We start from the raw sequence: 17,668 nt of genomic DNA, 5'->3' as shown, positions 1-17,668 counted from the left end.
GGCCTTTGTTATTTACTGGCTCAATTATTTCTGAGACAAGTTCTCTGCAGCCAAGGCTGGCTTTGAACTCCAGATTCTCCTGGATCAGCCCCTCTTCTGGGATGGCTACTGTGAGCTACCAAACCAGGTTTCCTCCCTCCCTTTATTCTTCTCTCTCTTTTCTTCCTTTCTTTCACTAACTGTTCCAGAGATGATATCTAGGGCCTTTGACATACCAAGCAAGTATTCAGAGATACATCCTTCAATCTGTCAGCCCCTCTGTTTTTAATTAATTAATTAATTTTTTTTCCAAGACAGGTTTTCTCTTTATCGCTTTGGAGCCTGTCCTAGAACTCCATCTGTAGACTAATCTGCCCTTGAACTCACAGAGATCTGCCTGCCTCTGCCTCCCGAGTGCTGGGATTAAAGGTGAACGCCACCAATGTCCAGCAATTTAGTTATTTTTAAAGATTCATCTATTATATATACAGTACTTTGTCTGCATGTATGCCAGCAGAGGGCACCAGGTCTTATTATAGATGGTTGTGAGCCACCATGTGGTTGCTGGAAATTGAACTCAGGAAAAGCCATCTCTCCAAGCTGATTTAGTTTTTGAGATCAGGTCTCATCCTGTTGCTGCAGTGGGCCTACAACTCCCAAGGTCAAGTTTTTCTCCTGCTTCAGTCTAAAGTATTTGGAACTACAGGTGTTTAGCACCACACCTGGCCTAACTTGTCTTTAGAAATAGAAATTAAGGACCAAGGGGTTCAGTGGGTAAAGGAGCTTGCTTTGAAGAATCACAACATGAGCTTGATTCCCAGGACCCACATGGCAAAGGGGAAGAACCAAGTCCTATAATTTTTCCTCTGGCCTACACATATGAGCGGTGGCATGCCCATACCCACATACACAGGCTCTCTCACACACATGCAACATAAATATACATGTACATTTTAAAATAAGTAAATTATGAATTATATTCTAGCTATTACCTATCCCATGATTCCCTTGCAGTGTACTCAATATGCTTGATAAATGAATTAATTAAAAAAGTGAAATTAGAAGTATATCTGGGTATGGGGATTTCTTTGGAGTTGCCATAAGTAATGAAGGTCTCCTTCAGGAGCTGGGACCCTTCATCAAAACTCTGAAGGCTGGTTCAGGGGAATGTGGGGCACTTTTAGGCCTAGGTTCAGCTAAGTCCAATAAACTGATTCTACAGATTAGGGAAAGGGAGGGTGAGCCCCCCAATGAGATTTCTTCCCATCCACTGTTGCAAGAGGAGCTCTCTTGTGGCTCGTTCTAACCAGAAACCCAGTAAAGAAGAAAATGGGAAAACTCCAGATGTGGGAATCTCTAATTCTGCTATTTGGGAAGCCAGATAAGAGGAGGATCGAGAGTTTGAGGCTAGCCTGGAATATGCAGAAAGACATGAAACTGTAAAACAAAAACCAAAACCAAAGAACCTATATGCAGGAAGGAAGTGAAAAACTATTAGCCTGCTAAGGATATAGCCCTATGGATTAGCCCAAAGTTGACTACAACCACCACCTAGTCAAGTTGAACCAATATGAATGACACCCACTCCTACAATTTCTCCATCAGTCACTGCCTTCTCTCCCTTTTCTTCCCTGTACAACCCTCACATGCCAGGCAGTTGTTTTGTTTTGTTTTGTTTTTTTAGATAGTGTCATGCCAGCCCAACTCAGCCTCCTGGGTGCTAAGATTACAGGGCCATACTGCCCTGCCTGGCACTGTCTGAACTTCCCCACCACCACCACCATAGATTAGCTCTGCCTAGTGTTAGATTAGCTTTGCCTGGTATTTGACTTAAACAGAGCTACAGAACGATATTTTTTTTCATATTTAGCATATTTAGTTTTTGCTGCATATTATGTTTACAAGGTTCATCTGGATTAAGATTCGAGGCTGAGGTTGGTTATTTTTGCGAAGTATATTTCAATATCATGGAAAATTAACTAGATGAATATATTTATATAATTAATTAGATTGCATCTGATCTTTTGTGTTTTGGATAAATGTTTTTCTGGGGAGGCCCCTATTTGCTAAAGACTTTGTCATTAGACCTTTATTGGGAGGCAATGGAAACAGCCCCCAAAGCATCAAGAACTGAAACCATCAAAGTCAATCTTTTTGGAGTGTTTTGTAGAGGAAGTTTCATGCAGCCCTAGCTGGCCTCAACTTGTGTGTAGCTGCAGATGACCTTGAACTGCTCTAGTTGGCTCTACTTCCAAGGTAGGAATCACAGGCTTGCAACCCACTTCCAAATTCAACGCAAACTTTCCCTCCCTCCCTTTCTACCTCTCCTCCTCTTCCTAGGATTTTGCTCCGAATCCCAGGCTGATATTTAATTCCTGGTCCTCCATCCAGCTCTCACTGATGATGTAGCCAGATTCGTGGATCATTTTTTCCTCTTAGGCTTGGTTATTTCACTATTTGAAAGTCACGGGATGGTTTCTGTTTTCCTGTAACTGTTTTTGTTGTTTGATATTTCATAATTAGATTTGCAAACCGTCTGTTTGTTCAGGTGGGGGTCAAACTGCAATTGTTCCTGCCCAGATGACTCAGTAGCTCTACTGAAGCTGTTTCTTCTCATCTGTGCTGCATGCCTCATCTGTCAGAGGTCTGGTGTCCCTGCTCTGTTCTGTTAGTCAATCTGTTTACTTTGTACTAAGGCCACACTGACTTGATGACCAGGCCTTCCTTGTGCAGGATCTCTAGATAACACTGCCCCTGCCCCTGATAGTGTTCCCATTACTAGGGTTTGGAATTCAGGAACTCCAGCATGCTATTGAAGCATTCTACCACTGAATACACCCTCACCCTGCACTTCTCCCTTTTGATCTTAGTGCCTTTGTGTGTGTGTGGGTGTGTGTGTGCGCGTGTGTGCGCACGTGCGTGCGCGCACGGGCCAGGACTTCCCTTATATTATTACTGAAAGGAAAAGATAAAAGTAAGTGACTTTTATCTTGCCCCTGATGTCAAAAGGAAGGATTTTTTGTTTTGTTTTGCCATGAGCATTGATGCATTCATTTTTATTACTAGACATTTGTTTACTAGGCATAGTTAACTAGACACAGTAAATTTGTTTGCCAGACATTGGTTTGTCAAACAACCTCTCTATATTGTAGGGTTTTTTGTTGTTGTTTTTAAGCCACGCCCTAACAGATTGAGGGAGTTTCCCATTTCCAAATTTTTAACATGAGTGAATGTTACATACTATTAAATGCTTTTCCACATTGATTGCGATGGTCTGTTTTGCTTCTCTCTATTCTATGAGTGTGCTGAATCACTTGTTTTCCTAAAATTTAACACTTCTTGTGTCCTTGGTGATGGGGTCCACTCCATGTCCCTGGGTTTGGCTCACTCCCATCTGGATGTACATCCTTGTTCTAAAATCCCCCTTGGCTGCCTGCTGAAGGATTGTCAGGTCTCAGTCTCAAGGTTACGCTATCCTGATAAAGGCTGGGAAAGGGTTCCTCTCGCTTCTGGAAGAGTCTGTGAGAGACTGCTGTTGTTTCCCGGCTCTGTGTTTGCCAAGGGTTCAAGGAGGACGCCTTTCCCTGTGAGTTGTTGGTTTTGCCATTCCCGGATCTCAGCACTGTTTTAATTGGCAGTGCTGATTTATGAGCTCAGTTGAGTAACTTTTGCATTTTGAAAGGACCATTTGAAGGGCTTTTCCGTGGACAAGTGAGTCATGTCCTTGGTAATATTTCTAATGGACGGATGAGTCATGTCCCAGTGAGGATTTCTAATGGATCTTGGCCTTTAGTTATAAATATTTAAATATTAAAGAAATGGGCCCCATATCATAGTATATATTGAAATTTTTTCTCTGTTTTCCACTAGTTATTTCAGATATTTTTCCATATTATCTCATAAAATTTAATTTTTTTAAAGAATCTTTATTTTTTTTCAGACAAGGTATCATTATGTAACCCTGGATTGTCTGGAACTCCCTACATAAACCAGATTGGCCTTGAACTCATACAGATCCTCCTGCCTCTGCCTCCTGAGTGCTGGGATTAAAGGTGTGTGCCCACCTAAAATTTTATTTTTATGTTTACATTGATCAATTTTCTTACCAGATGTACAGTTACTTTATTCAAGATGTAAAAAGTGATACTTTTTAAAAGATTAGATCCCACTGTGACCTCCAACTCAGAGCTCGGCCTGCCCTCACCCCTGAGCGCTGAGATTAAAGGTGTGTGCCACCATGCTCAGTAATGGTTTCATTTTTCTACTTGCTTTATTCTTTCTGCTTGTGGTTTCACTTTAAAAATAAGTCTTCCTTTTTGTTAGCACATATTAACACTATGAAATAAAGGGTTTATTTTAGTTTTTCAAATTTTCCTTTACATTTTCTTATTGGGGGATAGAGGCATATATGGGGATCAGAGGACAACTTGTGGGACTCAGTTATCTCCTTCAACCTATGAGTTCTGGGGACTAAACTTGGGTTATCAGCCTTGGTTACCCTCTGAGCCATCCTAATTTTTTAAATTATTTTTTTTCTCTGTACTAGGGATAGAACCCAGGAACTTACTATGCTAGGCAAGTACTAGACCCCTGGCTCTCATATTTTATTCTTTCCCCCCCCTCCTGGCTTTTTGAGAAAGGGTCTTTTTTAACATATAGCCCTAGATGATCTGGTACTTGTTATATAGCCCATGTTGGTCTGAATTTGTAGCAATTCCTCTGGCCTCTGCCTCCTAAGACTACAGGTGTGTGATGCCATACCACGTTTCGGCTTTTTGTTTGTTTTGTTGTTGTTACATTTGGAGATGAAAAGATGGTGTGGTATAGCAGCTTCCTCCAATATTGAAACTCTCCATTCCTTAAGACAGAAAGGAAGCAAAAGAGCTTCAGGTAGTCCCTGAAACTAACCAGATTCACTATACCCCGAGTGCCCCAGATTATATAAGCACTAAGGTTGGGGAGAGTCACTCTCAGAAGAGGCTCAGACACAGCTTGCTTGGTGGAAGAAACAAATCCAAGCACCCTGGAAGAAGCAGAGACCAGGAGTTCTCGCCTTTCCCCATGCTGAGACCCTTTAATACAGTTTCTCAGGTTGTGATGCCCCACAACCATAAAATTATTTTCATTGCTACTTCATAACTGGAATTTTCTTACTGTTATGACTTGTAACATAAATAGCTGTGTTTTTCTGATGGTCTTAGACAACCCCTGTGAAAGGGTCAGTCCAATTCCCCAAAGGGGTCATGACCCACAGGTTGAGAATTGCTGGCCTAGCAGAAACCAGAGCTGCCAACAGCCTAAAAGAGGCTCAGGCCAACCGAGCCTCCAGGCAAAGACTCCCCAGCCTTTGAGCTACCGGCAGGGTGTGAAGTGTGCTCTAGGTTCCCAGCTTTTGCGAGCTCTCACCCATGCTGGGGTGGGCTTTAGTGACACCAACTGTCTTCAGAGTTCTTTCTGCTCCTGTCAGTAACCCCTCACCTGAATTCCTGTAAGCAAGCCCAATAAAACTCACCGGTTCATCAAGTTGGACTTTGCTAGTGGGATCTGTACTCTGGCCTGTCCTCAACTCCCTATCTGGGGCAAGCAGACATTCATTCACTTCTGTTCAGGAATAGTGTCTCAGAACAGATGGCTCATTGGTAAGCAATGAGTTTATTAGAGTCACTTGTAAGTGCATCTGTTCTGCTCTGGTATTTATTCTGGGTCACCCTTGGATTATTAACACTCCAGTAAGCTCATCTGTGAAACTGAGAGCATGCTGATTCCTTTCATTAGAATTCTGTGGATAGAGGCCAGGCACTGCATTCAGGTGGCAGAAGCAAACAGATCTCCATGAGTTCAAGACCAGCCTAGTTTACATATAGTTCCTGGCCAGTAAGGCTACAAAGAGAGACTAAACAACAACAACAACAACAACAAAACAAAACAAAAAATTGAGTAGGTAAAGTAATAGACCTAGCTCATGGTCAATGGCCAACAGAAATTGTATTGTTTTAAGATTGATATTCATTGGTCAGAGAGAGCACTAGCTGCTCTTCTGGAATATCAAAGTTCCTAGAGTCCACACTGGGCAGCTCACAACCACCTGTAACTACCTATAACTCAAGCTTCAGGATATTTTGATACCTATTCTGGACTTGTTGGGAACTTGTACTCATACACAAACCTACATACAAACACACACACACATATACTATATATATATCTATATATACCTATATATAGATATATATATATAGATATTGATTTGTTTTAAACTGATATGTATGTGTGTGTGTGGTGTGTGTGTGAGAGTGTGTGGTATGTCTAGTGTGTGTGGTATGTGTGTGGTGTGTGTGGTATGTGTGTGGTGTGTGTGGTGTGTGTGGTGTGTGTGGTGTGTGTGGTGTGTGTGGTGTGTGTGGTGTGTGTGGTGTGTGTGGTGTGTGTGGTGTGTGTGGTGTGTGTGTTAATGAAGCCTCCTTCCATTCCATTCGTGTTGTGTGATATTTTGTTTGTGTTTGGACAAGTAAAGCTTTGCCTGGAGATCAGAGGGTAGAGCTAGTCACTAGTTTACTGTAGAGGTCTGGAGACAGGAAGTGATAAGGAGGGGGTGGAGACAGGTTCTGGGCCCTTTTGGCTAGAGAATTCAGAGAGGGAAGTCTCTGATGGCTGTTCCTCTGCTTCTCCAATTTTTCAGCTTTTACCCCCATATCCAACTCTGGGGTTTTAGTGATAAGACTAATAGGATCTTGCTTCACATTTCTCTTTTATTTGGTATTTTAAATTATTATTTCGTTTTGAAACAAGATCACTTTCTCTTGTCAGGATGTCCTAGAGCTTGCTGTTTAGCCCAGGCTTGCTTTACACTCAATCATTCCATCTCTTCCTTCCAAATGATGGGTTATACCACAAGTAATTTGTTTGGTTTTGGTTTTGTAAATGGATGGGAGAAGGTTGGGGGGGGGGCTGGAGAGATGGCTCAGAGTTTAAGGGCACTGGCTGCTCTTACAGAGGACTGGGTTTTGATTCCCAGCACCCATATGAAAACAAACTGCAGCCTGTAACTCCAGTCCCTGGAGATCTAATGCCCTCTTTTGGTTTCCTTGGGCATTGCATGCACATGGTGCATGGGCATATACACAAAACACCCACGCATATAAAATAAAAAGAAAAGGAAAGAATTACTGTGGGAGTGCTGGAGAGATGTCTCAGTGGCTAAAAGTACTTACTGGTCTTGTGGAGGATTGGGGCTTGGTTCCCAGGACTTACATGGCAGCTCACAACTGCCTATAACTCTAGTTCCAGAAGATTCAAAACCCTCTTCTGGCTTCTGGGCCCCTGAATGTTTTTGGTGCTTATACTCTCATGCAGAAACACACACACACACACACACAATTTTTTTACCTTGAAAAAATGCATGGCTAGTGAGATGGCTCTATTGGTACAAACACTTGTCCCTCAAGCTGACCCCAAGAGCTGTCCTCTGACCTCTACTTGACTACAGTGGCACATACACCACCACCATACACACACAAGAATGGATGCCAAATGCTGTCGAGTGTCAAATGCTTCATCCTCTAGAGATGCCCTATGGTCTTCTTTTCCAGTGAAAGATCAAAAGTAAAAGTCGTGTTCATAGCTGTACCGAGAAATCTTTCTCTGAATGTGAGAGCCAGAGCCATAGGGACAGGTGGGACCTGCTGTTCTTTTGAGTATACAGCTGGATTCTATTTACCCATGTCTTATTTAGGAGTTTATTATTTAGGATGCACATTTGTTCTGTGCTTTTCTTTGCCAGGTTTGGGATCAACACTGGCTTCATGAAGTTTTAAATGTGGACATCTTTTGCCATGTTTTACACCACAGGACTTAACTCATAAGAGAATTTTCTGGGCCTAATGGCAGGTCATGCTTTATCCATAAAACTTTCCAAAGGGGAGGAGGGTTTGTATGGGTTTGGTTCAGGCAAGGTTCTCGATTTCTTTAATGGTCACTGTCCTAGGGTTTCTATTGCTTTAATGAGGTTCCCTCCTTTCAGATAATTCTAGCTTGTGTCAAATCGACATAAACTTAGCCAGGATGTGCTGGATGTTGTGTCACATAACTTTAATCCCAGCACTTGGGAGGTAGAGGCAGGCAGGTCTCTGAGTTCAAAGCCAGCCTGGTCTACAAAGTGAGTTCCAGGACAGCTGGCTACACAGAGAAATCCTGTTTCAAAAACAACAACAAACCACCACCTGCAACAAAAATCTACCACCAACAACAAACTAGCCTTGTTAACTTGACACACAAACATATCACTGTTACACCATAGCCTTCCCTTGTTCATCCAAGATCACCAATAAACATCACTGTCACAATATAAAACACTTACAAATGTTTAAAGTCCCACAGTCTTTACAAATTTAAACACTTTAAAATTCAGTCTCTTTAAAAACCCAAATCTCTTTTAAAATTCAGTATTCGAACTGTGGACCTCCGTAAAATCAAAAGCAGTTAATAATGTTCTTCAAGAGGGAAGAATCTGGGCCCAGTCAACAATCCGAACAAAACAAACAAAACAAAACTACGACCAAGTGGAAATAACTTAAAGCCCAGTAATCTGGGTTCACTCACGAATTTATGTGTTCCTTCACGTCTCTGGCGCTGGCCTCTGCGGCACACGGTTTGTCTTCCAGGCTCCAGCTGGCTCCACACCTGCTGCTATTCCTGTCGGCCATTTTGTGGTGCTGGCATCTTCAAATTGCTAGGGTCCTTTGCTGCAACTAGGCTGCATTTTCACCAATAGGCTCTCTTCAAGGGCTCCAGCCCTGCCACACAGTGCCAAGCCTCAGCTGCTGTCTATGACCCTTCCGTGCCTTGAAATCCAGTGCCACCTGGGTGACTCTTACACTATCAAGTTCAACTGTCAGCCCGAGGTACAACCTTGGCCACCTCTGACACACAGTCTCTTGTGCTGACTCTTAGGAAACACTTCCCAGAAGATTTCAAATCTCAGTTACGCTAGTCTCTTGTTAATCACAGCTGGTTCTTCAGCCCCAGCTGACCAGCATCCATTATTCCAACAAAGCGGAGGTTTTACTTTGGTAGTTCTGGTCTCTTGGTAATCACAGCTGATTCATCAGCTCCAGCTGGCCAATACCACAGATTCTTAGTCTAAATGGCCCAATAGAGTCTTTACTTCCCTCTGAATCTTCACGAGCCAGGCCTCAATTGTCTGCACTGTTCACATTCTTATCTTCCAAGTTCCTACAGAACATCCTACTGAGTTCTCCACACTTAATGGCTTTTCTAGCTTGAAATTCCAAAGTCCTTCCACAATCCTCCCATAAGCAACATGGGCAGGTCTGTCAGAGCAATGATCGACTGTCCTGGTCCCAATTTATCTCAGCTAGAATAACTGTTGCTGTGATTAAATGCCATGGAAGGATTTATTCAGCTTTCACTACCTTTATAGTCCATCACGGGAGGAAACCAGGACAGGAACTCAAGCCGGGAAGGAACCTGGAAGCAGGAGCTGATGCAGAGGCCATGGAGGATGCTGCTTACTGTCTTGCTTCCTCTGGTTTGCGCAGCCTGCTTTCTTATAGAACCCAGAACCACCAGCCCAGGGACAGCACCACCCACAATGGGCTGGGCCCTCCTCCATCAATCACTAATTAAGAAAATGCCTTACAGCTGGATCTTATGGAGGCATTTTCTCGGTTGAGGTTCCCTCCTTTCAGATAGCTCCAACTTGTGTCAAGTTGACATACAATTAGCCAGGATAGCCACCAATATGTTTAGATCTTTGCCCTTAATGTCACATTCATTAGTTATTCATATTTGACATAACAGCAAATAAAAATATAAGATACCAAATAAGCCTAAATTTCAGATAAATAGTATTTAGTCTAAAGATGCCCCAATATCGAAACCTTATTTACTTTTTCCTAGAAAGTATTTATTGTCAAAAATTTTCACCTTTTTAATAAGAATGAATAATACTTTACATTTTAACATCTTCTGTATCTATATTTGCAGTTAGTTCTCCATTCTAAAGTATTATTTTATGCATTTATACTTCCTTCAATTTATCCAGTAGCTAGTTTATCCATTATGTTTAAATATATATTAGATTATATTCTATATTAGGTATGTTCGCCTTTTCCAAAGCCCTAGGGGTTTAGTGTTTATTTTTATTATCTTTTATTTATGTGTATGTCTGCCACCTTGGTGGAGGATGTTTTAGAGGTAGCCAGGCCTAACACTATGGCTTAGGAGTCAGGAAGCTCTTGAGGAAACTATGTTATGATACACAACCACCACGTACTTAAAGCAGGGTCTATACTACAGTGGACCAAGGCAGGTGAAACAAGCTGTCCACTTACACCATGATAGACGGGCTACTTCATGCTGTGACTGGTAGCCCCAGCCAGTGGCTCCATCTCTTCTAAGGCATGCTGCAAATGCTCAAAACTGCTGTTCTATGGAGAGAGCTTGGTTAGCTCCTTCAGAGCTAGGAACAAAAGCCCAGTGCTGCCTTTTATATTGCTTCATGCTGGAAAGCCTAGCTCATGCCGTTTGTCGTGCAAGTGAATTGGTAACAGGGGCCCAAGGTCTGAGATGGACTGTTGAATATTTGCTTTGCAGAAGCTTGCAGTTGGAGTATCTCAGTTTCATGCAACCTCCTCCATTTTTAAGTGTTTGTTTATTGTGGTTCCAGAGAACACAAGGCCTCAAACATGCCAGGCAAACACTCTACTGCTGAGCCACAGCCCCAAATTCATATAACGTCCTTCCTGATGAGTGGACACAGTGAGCACAGGCATTGAGTTGAATGAAGAATGAAAGCCATCGACAGCCCAGGAGTGGTGCAAAACCTGAACGCCCTTCCCCATAGAGAAGATTTGTGCTTTATTTCAGAGCACATCTGCATTTGGACAGGTTTCACTGACTGGAATACACCTGGGGATTGGGTAGGCGGTACAGTGCTTTCTACCCATCCCTCTTGTAGAGGCATGCAAGCATCCTCTAGTGTCCTGTAAGAGAGTACAACCTGTACCAGCTGGCATACTGCCCTGGGTACGAGGGAACAAAGCACCATCAGCAGGGAGTGTCTGCCAGCCTTCTTCCCAAGTGAGGGTGAAATGGTCTATGCGGGTCCGGTTTCACACAGATGCTGAACCAACATTAGTATAGAACAATCAGCAGGTGTGAGTTCAGGGGAGCGTGACACACACACGCCTGGAAGTATGTACTGTTAGGCAATGTGTCTCAGATAAGAAACTGTATTTGACTCCCTAAAACTTACATTCATTTTCCCAGTTCTTCCATTTGACTTTTTCTTATTGACCAAATAGAGCCATAGAAGCTTCCATGAGCAGGTTCAAAACCACCACCTTCCTAAATCTGTTTCCTCCAAACTCAGTGTGCCCACCAGGCAGCTCAATCTGCCCTCTACTTGCCACCTGATACTCCTCCCTTGACATGCCTCTCATGTGACAAGATGGCCAATCCATAAGGGATGATTTCCCTGGGTCTGGCAGGCATTGCACAGGCAAATGAAGGGCTTAAGGCTCCCATGAATGGCTCTGCTGTTCATTTTATCAACACTATTTCCCACCACAGAGATGCCCCTTCCCTCTCTGTCCTACGGTCTACTTATCCAGGCGGTCTGATGCTCGCAGGGAAGCGGTTTAAACAATTATACAAATTCAATTCCACACCACAGTTCCCTCTGCATGCCTGAGCACCCTGGGCCCTTACTGTGCCCTGTAATAAACACGAAGGGGACAGGAGAAGCTCACAGCATGCGGGTCACCATCATCTTTTAGTACTCCCGTCTCAGGTTCCCTGAGACTCCCTCAGCTTTTTCTGTACCGCTCCTGTCATGAGCTTATAGCTCGCACCTTTCTTCCTGTCTATCTCCAGATACAAAGTGATAAGGTAAGGGCTTTAGCTCAGCACTTCCATTTTCTACTTTCTCAGCTCTAGCTCCTCAGGTTAGAGCCTAGGCAGAAAGAAGAGAGACAAGTTGAACTCATCCACAGGCAGCTAGACACTGATGGCCAGTGAAACCATCTCCCACAATGCAATCTACTGGGGGGACTTATTGACAGACATTTTTCCTCATCTGCATGTGTGTGTGGTCTGCATGTATGTGTGTTTATATGTGCAAGGCACTGGTGTGTAGGTGTACATGCACATATGTGCATAGCATGTCAAGAGTCTTGTTCAGTTGCTCTCCACCCTATTCATTTAAGGCAGGGTCCCTCATCTGAATGTAGAACTTACTGGTGCTGGGTACACTGGCTAGCCAGCTCACTCCAGAGATCCCTTGTCTCTGCCTTCCAAGTGCTGGGCCACCACCCCAACATAGCATGTACATAGGTTTGGGGATCCAAACCCCCGTCCTCACACTTGTGTGACAGATGTCTTAACTTCTGAGCCATCTCATCAGCCTGGGAATGTGCTGTTAATGATAAAGAGGGGCTTATGAGACAGCTCAGGAGTTAAGGGTGCTTGCCGCCAAGCCTACTTAAGTTCAGTGTCTGGAGCTGATGTGGTGAAAAGAAAGAGTGAACCTTCTCCTGTAACTTGTCCTCTGTGTGGCACAGTGTGTACATGCACACACACACACACACACACACACACACACCACAGAAAATTAATGTAAAAATTTTTAAATAATATATTCTTTTCAGAGTCAATCTAGAGAAGCACTGAGACAGATTTCAAGTGAAATGTCTTTCAGTCCCCTGGGTCAGCTGAGAGATGGTGAATCAGAGGAAGGCTTTGATAGATGTTTATTAGCTGTGTGCTTTATGGAGTGTCAGGTATGGGAAGAGCTAAGATGTAATCGCCCTGTCTACTGTGCTCATAGCCCACGAGGAGGTTCAAGGCCAGGGTCTTTGTTACTTTTAAAGTTTAGCCTACTTCTTTTTGTCCTATATTATTACCAATCATTTTATTCTTTGGGCATATTTCCTGTTGGATGTTTAAGACCATAAGTCATACCATAGTAAAAAACAAACAGTTTTTATTGTCCTAGTCAGTTGAGACTTTTTAAAGAAATACTTATTTTTATTTTATCTACATTGGTGTTTTGCCTACAGGTATGTCTGTAGGAGAGCATCAGACAGGAGTTAGACAGTGTGTGCTATCATGTGGGTGCTGGGAATTGAACCCAGGTCTTCTGGAAAAGCAGCTAGTCCTCTTAACTGCTGAGTCATCTCCAGTCCCAGTTGAGGCTTTTTAGGAATCACTCTTAGGGACTTCGGAGGAGCTTCTTAGTCTCCTTAGGAGACTGGCTTCTTCAGTCTTTCCTCTATGAGTTGTGTCATCTACTGGGTTGAGTCAGGGTCTTGCTGACCATGTGGCTTCCCTTGGAATCCCTGAAGACATTTCCTTCTGTATCATCCTTCCTCTTGCCAAGTGTTTGTAGTGAGATATTCACTTTGTCTGCACCTGTGGCACTGACCACACCCATTGGGGTGGGGATGGGGTGGAATGTTACCTGGGGGAACTAGGTCTGGGGAAAGGGCCCAGAGTTCTCTCTTGCTTGCAGCACGGGTTACAGGAGACATCCAGAGGCATCCTTGGGACCAGGAACCTGCTGGTGTTCATCTGTCTCTGTTGTAAGTTATTTCTCCCTGAATAAGCATCTATTTAGCCTATTTATTTTTCTTGATCCTTATTAAACCACAATATCTGGCTTTTACACAAAATACTGGCACAGGTTGGAGCTATTTAGCATTTCCTGTGGCAAAACCTTCCATTGATATCTCTTCACCAGTTGAGAATTACTGTAATTAGGTACTATGAAGGCAAATTTTTCTTTATCTTGTTTTTGTAAAGGTATAATGAAGAAACAATCCTTTAAATCAATAACTATAATAGGCCATTCTTTTAGGTATCAAAGAAGGCAAGGGCATTCCAGGCTGTAGAGAGCCCATTGGCTGGATAACTTAATTGATGGCGCTCAGGTCTGTAAACATTCTCTATTTACCAGATTTCTTTGTGATAACAAATACAGGAGAGTTCCAAGGGCTGGTAGATTCCTTAATATGTCCAGCATTTAGCTGTTCCTGAACCAGGTTTTCTAAAGCCTCTAACTTCTCAGAGGTCATAGGCCATTGGCCTACCCAGACAGGTTCATCTGTTAGCCATTTTAAAGGTAGGGCTTTTGGTTCCTCTGTTTGGCACTTGTATTCTGTTTTTGTACAACCTGGATATTTGGTGTCTGTTTTGCATAGTACTTTATAATATTTTTTCTACAATCATGAGTTTGAAAAGAACCATTTTGTGAAGAGGATTCTGATTTATGGTTAAAAAATATTTCTAGTGAATTATTTCTATATGGAAATTTATTTCTCTTTACTATCTAGTATTCCTCTAGTCCCAGTTCATGTAAACCAATGCTGGCTTTGGGGTTGGATTTGGCTTTCCTTCTCTAAATTAAAGCATGTTGTTAATATGTCTGCCTTATGTCAAAAAGCCAATTGGTGTAAGGCAGAAGAAAACAAAATCTGGGGACTCGTTTGCCTATATGCAATTTTCTCTCTGAAATCCTAATTTTCCTCATATTCATTATCATGCTTATTGTTGCTTTTCCCTAATGCATACCTTAAAAGTTAAAATTTTTATGTTGATACTGATGTTTAAGTTTTCCACAAGGAATAACAATAATTCCTAACAGCAATCTCTGAACTCTCTGGAAAGAAGATGGGACCCCACTTCATCATTTCCACTTAACTCATTCTGATGCATCTGGACTACAAACATCACCCTAAAACCAGTTTGGGACTGTTATGCTGGAGACAACTCCTGACTAACTAGCTGTAATGGTGTACCTTCTTATTACATCCTGGCCAGAGTTTTAGATAGAACTACAGTCAAGCATTTTCTGCCACATAGAGACTAGCTACATATGTCACAGCCAGTCCTGTCGAGAAATTTTGTTGCTAAAAATTTTCTTCCTACAGGATCCCATGGAGCAATCATCGTCCCATTTCAGCAGGAAGTAATCTTAAGATAACAACGCCCCCTTTCCCTACTCTTGACTTTCAGGGATAATATTCATCTTCATAGGTTTGGTTTTAGTTACTTAGGGTTGGGTATGGAAGATGATGCTTACACTTGGGTATCTCTTTTAGACAGGTATAGGGTATGGTTGGGAAAGATATGGTTTAGGTGGGATATAGGTAAATTAGCCTATCTTCTTGTGAATTATTTTAGTAATAGTGAGATATTAGTATTATACAGCCTACATTGTTATAGATTCTTATATGTGGTAACCTATGTAAAATTAAGTTTATATTCCCTTCCCGGATGAATTTGTCATATTGTGTAAAATCTTTCCATTTATGATTTTTATGCACATAATCCTTACCATATTCTATGCATGTGTACTTTTACTTATGTTCAAGACATTTTGTATATCAATACAAAAAACGGGGGTGGACAGGGGCAGATGTTACCTGGGGGAACTCGGTCTGGGGAAGGGGCCCTGGAGCTCTCTCTTTCTTGCAGCACAGGGACAGAGGAGCATCCAAAGGCATCCTTGGGACCAGGAACCTGCTGGTGTTCATCTGTCTCTGTTGTAAGTTATTTCTCCCTGAATAAATATCTATTCAGCCTATTTGTTTTTCCTGATCTTTATTAAATCACAATAAGTGTTCACTAGTTCAAAGCCAACCTCTGTATCTTCACAGCCTCTCTATCTTCTAATCTGTACTCAGACATGTTATCCAGCCTGCCAAAGCTGTAGAACACTTCAAGACATGTCCTGTCATGCCCCTACACTTGGGGTAAAAGCCAACATATTGGCTGTCCTCTTAGCCTCTATATACTTATTGGTGTTGGCCTCCATGTTTGGTTGTTGAACACCCAGAGAGTCAGTTACCCAGTCTTAAAGGAAAGCTTAGACATAGGAAAATCTCATTGTCTTTTGATCAAGTTGATATTAAAGATTAAATTCCTTATCATTGGGTGTTCTCGTCAAATTTTAACGTAAGTTGTCCAGTGACATTGTGCATGGCCAAGTCAACCTCTTTCTTTTTAAAGCTTGGGTATTAAATTTATTCCACTATACATCAAGAGATGAATTATTATCAGAACAAGCTATGACTGCCTCTCTCAGATATGGCATCCATTTCTTTTCTGTGAAGGATCAAGGAGGCAACCCTAATTGCCATTTTTTTTTTCTGACACAATATGCCAGAGGTACAGGGTCATAGGGGAATCCCTAAGTTCCTCTTAGAACCCAGTTTGTACACTAGGCAAAGACATAGAACAGAACCCACTGTGGATGTCTGATGTTACCTCTTTAGTCTGATGTAGAAAATACACTGACAACATCACACAGCAACAGAGATACCAGAAGGCAGAGCTACCCCTCTTTGCTCCGTAGCACCTTAGTTAGATTAGCACAGATGTAGCAGGAGCTAGAAGTGCACATGGAGAAGCAAGACTTGAAGCATGCAATCGTAAGACCAAAAAGGTCCTGATGCAGGCACAGAGAGAAGCTGTGGTCAGGAGGGAGGGGAGGCCATACCTTACCGCAATGCCACCATGAAGATGAAGATCTCATTGTAACCAGGAGCATCCAAAGAGCCCACCTGCACCTCACTTAGCCTCCTAGCTTGCAGCTCTTGATTTTGCAAGCAGCAGATGCAAACACCACTCCATTTTATATAAAGAATGTGAGCATCCACAGACCTCAGTCTTCATTGCGGAGGTCCTGGAATCGATCTTCCACAGATAGTTAGGGGTGACTCTAATGTCTTTTAAGAAACTCTAGCAAGTTACCTAACTCTTTCCACCATTTGACAGACTATCTGTGAGGAGGTGAACCTTCACCAAACACCGAACCTGCTGGCACTTTTATCTCAGACTGCCTGTTTTTCAGAGTTATGAGTCATTAAATTTTTAAAAAAATTTTAAAATTAGATTTATTCACTTAATTTTATGTGTGAGTGTTTTGTCTGCTTGTATCCTTGGTGCCTATGAGGTAAGAAATGGAACTGGATCTGGAACTGGAGTTGCAGATGGTGATGACCCACCATGTGGGTGCTGGGAATCAAAACCTAGGTCCTAGCAAAAAGAGCTGTTAACTGTTGAACCAGAGTGATGAATTTCTTTAAGATGCATAAGCCACGCCGGTTGTTGAAGCACCCATGTTTACTGAAGAAACTCCTGCAGACACTTTGGGTGACACAGAAGTACCTCATGCTCCCAGGAGTCGTCGTGATACAAGATGCTTAGGTCTCCCTAGGGAGATCCCCATGATGGGCACCCTACTGGATAGCCTGCAAAGCCATCAATGGTAGTTTCCCACTCATCCGGAGCAGCAGTCCTCAGCCAGGGATGATGTAACCCTGTCCAGGGACAGTTTGTGCTGTTGTGTCTGGGAGTGCATGAGGAGATGCTCTTGTGCAAAGGGTGAACAATGTGGGACAACACACAACAAAGGATATTGCATCATACATGCCAGTACTACCAAGAAGGAGCCCTAGTCTCAAGAATATAGAATGTTAAGACCCGAGCTGTCTCAAGCTTTGCTTCATCCAGCCTTTTCCTGGAGTGGAGAAGAGCCTCACAAGAGTTGAGGACAAGCCACACTCCTGCCTTCTCATTAGCAGGCAAGATGGGGGCCAGACATAGTGCAAAGCTCCCAAACACACTGTAGCTTGAGCAGAGTAGAGGTGGGTGGGGTGCTTGCATC

This window comes from Phodopus roborovskii, unplaced genomic scaffold, assembly GCF_943737965.1.
Source record: "Phodopus roborovskii unplaced genomic scaffold, PHOROB, whole genome shotgun sequence".
NCBI lineage: Eukaryota > Metazoa > Chordata > Mammalia > Rodentia > Cricetidae > Phodopus > Phodopus roborovskii.
This window is presented reverse-complemented; position numbering follows the sequence as displayed.